Source organism: Apium graveolens, chromosome 7 (assembly GCF_009905375.1).
Source record: "Apium graveolens cultivar Ventura chromosome 7, ASM990537v1, whole genome shotgun sequence".
Lineage (NCBI taxonomy): Eukaryota > Viridiplantae > Streptophyta > Magnoliopsida > Apiales > Apiaceae > Apium > Apium graveolens.
This window is the reverse complement of record NC_133653.1, coordinates 177,134,272-177,137,990: the sequence shown is the minus strand read 5'-3', so window position 1 is coordinate 177,137,990 and position 3,719 is coordinate 177,134,272. Positions and strand designations below refer to the sequence as shown.

The following is a 3,719-nucleotide window of genomic DNA, read 5'->3' as shown; positions in this document are numbered from 1 at the left end:
TAAAAGGGAAAGTGAAGGGAAGAAAGGAAGTTTGAGGATTCATGACAGAACCAAGGAAGCTCTAAGTTTAGAGGAACATTTGGAAAGAATGTTAACAATGTTGGTCAGAAATTCCAGAGGTTTAAGCCCGGAAATGGGAATCAAAAGAATCATTTTCAGAAAGATAGACAATCGACAAGGGACAATAGACCCCAGGTTCAAGAATGCAAAACTTGTGGAAAGAGACACCCTGGAAAATGTAATAAGCTCAACGTGACGTGTTTCAAGTGTAACCAGAAAGGTCATTACTCCTCAGAATGCATGAGTGGTACATGGAAGCCAGAGATGACTTGTTTTAAGTGCAGGAAAGTTGGCCAAATGGTAAGGAATTGTAAGGAACCTACTCAAAAAGCCAATGTTCTTAGGATTGTTGGACCACCGCCTCCACCAGCACAAGCAGTTCAGCCAAGGGCACGGACATTTAACATGACAATGAAAGATGCAGTATAGGATATGGATATGGTAGCAGGTACGCTTTCTATAAATTCAGTAGAAGTCAAAGTGTTAAGGGATTTTGGAGCTACTAGATCATTTATTTCTGAAAGTGTTGTTGATAGATTAAAGTGTATTGCATACCCTTTAGAATCTAATTTGATTATAGAAGTAGTGAATCAGGAAAGAATTGTTGTTGAGTGGCATTTATGACACTTTATTACGCTCCGTAAAGCTTTGAATTGAAGCGTTTGTACTCAAGTTATTAAGTGTTTTAGCATATTTTCGAGTGTTTTTGCATTTCAAGCGTTATCTAGGTAATCAGGTGAATTAGCATTGTTTTGGTGCTAATATGGTGTCAGGTTGGTGTCTAAGGAATAAAGCTCGCGAAGACCGGCTCAAATCTTCAAGAAAAGTAAAGAAGTTAAAGTTTTGGCAGAAGCCCAGCGCGCCCGCGCTGATCAAGCGCGCGCCCGCACCCAAACTTCAAGAAGCCAGTGCGCCCGCGCTGATCAAGCGCGCGCCCGCGCCAGGTCGGGTTTCAAGAATCCTGTTTTGAATATAAGGCTGATTTCTGGACTTCTCTGGTGATCAGGGATGCTATATATATAAATTTAGGTCATTTTTTTAATAATATATCAATCCAGAGACATATCAAGGAGAGCCGTAAGAAGACCGTGTTAGCACGATTCAATGAAGACAAAGAAGATCTTGTTTTTACTTATGAATCTTTGTTTTTAGTTGTAACTTGGATGCTAGTTTTCTTATTTGTGAACCTTACTCTTGTTTCGTACTTGGTTTTATTTATTTGTTATAAAGACTACGTTTATTATACCATGCTTTCATCGGAACCCACGTTGATGATGAGTCTGATTATGGGCTAATCATTATCGTGGGGTTCTGGCGGATTTATTTATGAATTTCTTTAGTTAATTTGTTTTGATGCCTTAGTATGTGGTGAATATATATATATATATGATAACCTAGTATTGGTTGTGCGTATTCATCTTATGAGCGTCGCGAACTTATAAGATAGTGTGTTAATTCTTAATGAAGCGAAAGTGAATCTAAGGATTTAGAACTTGCCATGCTAGCATAGGTTCATGTATTTGTTATGCATGATTCATAGGTAATTTTAACTATCTTACTTGCCCTATGTAATCAAGATAGATAACTTGTGCTTAAACCGTTATGTTGTCAAATTCTATAGACATATAGGGTCTCAATATAATTGGTGTATATTCAGCTTCTATCTCTTTTGTAGATGTCTGGTAGTATGTTATTCGTGCAACGAAAGTTGGCGTTTATCAGTTTCGTGTTATCTGATTAGTGTCATCACCATTGCATGCTAAGGTTAAGAACAATAAGGCTATTGAATGAAGTATTTAATAAAGTTAGAATCCCATGTTGTCATATATATTAATTCAGTCAATTATATTCTCTTAGTATAATTGTTAGTTTAATTCTTAGTTATAAACAACCTCAATTTGTTATCGTCTTAGCATTGAATAATAACTATACATTGTTGCTTAAATGCGTAAATTAATTAGTTAACCAAAGCCAGTCTCTGTGAGAATGAACTAGAAAAGATTTTATAGTACTTGCAAACTTATATACCTGCGTGTATTATTAGCACGTGCTTAGCGACTAACAAGTTTTTAGCGCCGCTGCCGGGGACTGCAGTGTTAATTTATAGTTTATATACTTTCCATCAGTGTTTGTTAAAGTTCATTGACTCGGACATTGTTACTTATTCATTTCCTTGCATTGTTTCAGGTACTCTACCGAGGGTGTATGCATACGCATTTGCGTTCTCGTAAGAGAACACTGGATAAAGCCGAGGAAGAAGTTGTGGTAGTTCGAAGGGAAGTTTTTTTAGAATAAAAGAAGGTAGAAGAAGAAGAGAAAGTCGAGGAACCAGCTTTAGTAGAGATGGGTGATCAAGCAGAAAATCATAAGGCTTTGATGGACTATTCTCAGCCTAAGATCAATGACATTCATTCTAGCATCATCAGGCCAGCCATCAGGGCTAATACTTTTGAGATCAAGTCAAGCACAATTCAGATGATACAGAACTCAGTTCAGTTTGGGGGTTCTCCTACTGAAGACCCCAACATGCACATCAGGGATTTCATCGAGATCTGCGACACTTTCAAGTTCAATGATGTGACTGAAGATGCTATCAAGCTGCGACTCTTCATGTTCTCTCTGACAGACAAAGCTAAGTGCTGGTTACATTCTCTACCAGCAGGGTCTATCACCATTTGGGAAGATCTTGCTCAAAAGTTTCTCACTAAATTCTTCCCAATGGAGAAGACTGTTGCAATCAGGAATGCTGTTACTCAGTTTGCTCAGCAAACTGGAGAATCTCTGTGTGAGGCTTGGGATCGATATAAGGAAATGCTAAGGAAGTGCCCACACCATGGCATGCCTGATTAGATGATTATTAACTATTTCTACAATGGATTGGGTGCCACTTCTAGACCCATGTTTGATGCAGCATCAGGAGGAGCCTTGTGGGCTAAGAGCTACGATGAAGCTTATGAACTTATTGAAGTGATGGCTACTAATCAGTACCAGAATCCTTCCCAAAGACTGACTCAGGGAAAGGTAGCAGGAATTCTAGAGTTGGATGCAGCAATTGCTATAGCTGCCCAACTTAAGGCTTTGACGATGAAGGTGGACACTTTGGCTAATTATGGAGTTAATCAAATCACTAGTGTCTGTGAGCTTTGTGCTGGTGCCCATGAGACTGATCAGTACGCAATTTCTAGTGAATCTGCTCAGTTCGTGAGCAACTTTCAGCGATCGCAGCAACCTATGCCAGCCACTTATCATCCCAACAACCGCAATCATCCTAATTTCAGTTGGAGCAATGCTCGGAATGCGGTTCAACAGCCTTATCAGTAGTATCCAGCTAAGCATTACAACCCTCCTGGTTTTCAGCAACCGCAATATGCACCAAGACAACAACTCCAGCTGCAACAAGCTAATGAAAAATCTGAATTAGAGGAGTTGAAGCTTATGTGCAAAAGTCAAGTTATTTCTATCAAGACCTTGGAAAATCAAATTGGACAAATCGCCAATGCCTTACTAAATGGTCAGCCTGGTACACTACCTAGTGACACTGAAGTGCTAGGAAAGAGGGAAGCTAAGGAGCAGGTAAAGGCAATTACTTTGAGGTCTAGAAAGGTCGCGAATCCTGAATAAACTCAAGCGTTGACTAAAGAAGCTGGGGATGAGAAAGA

General features: G+C 39.3%; 1 non-coding gene across 1 annotated transcript; it reads right to left on the bottom strand.

The window, feature by feature from the left end:
* Nucleotides 1-2,793: 2,793 nt before the first annotated feature.
* On the bottom strand, nucleotides 2,794-2,900 carry LOC141675763 (small nucleolar RNA R71). The gene has a single exon (XR_012556398.1). It is a non-coding gene; the product is annotated as a small nucleolar RNA R71 (small nucleolar RNA).
* Between the last annotated feature and the right edge of the window lie 819 nt (nucleotides 2,901-3,719).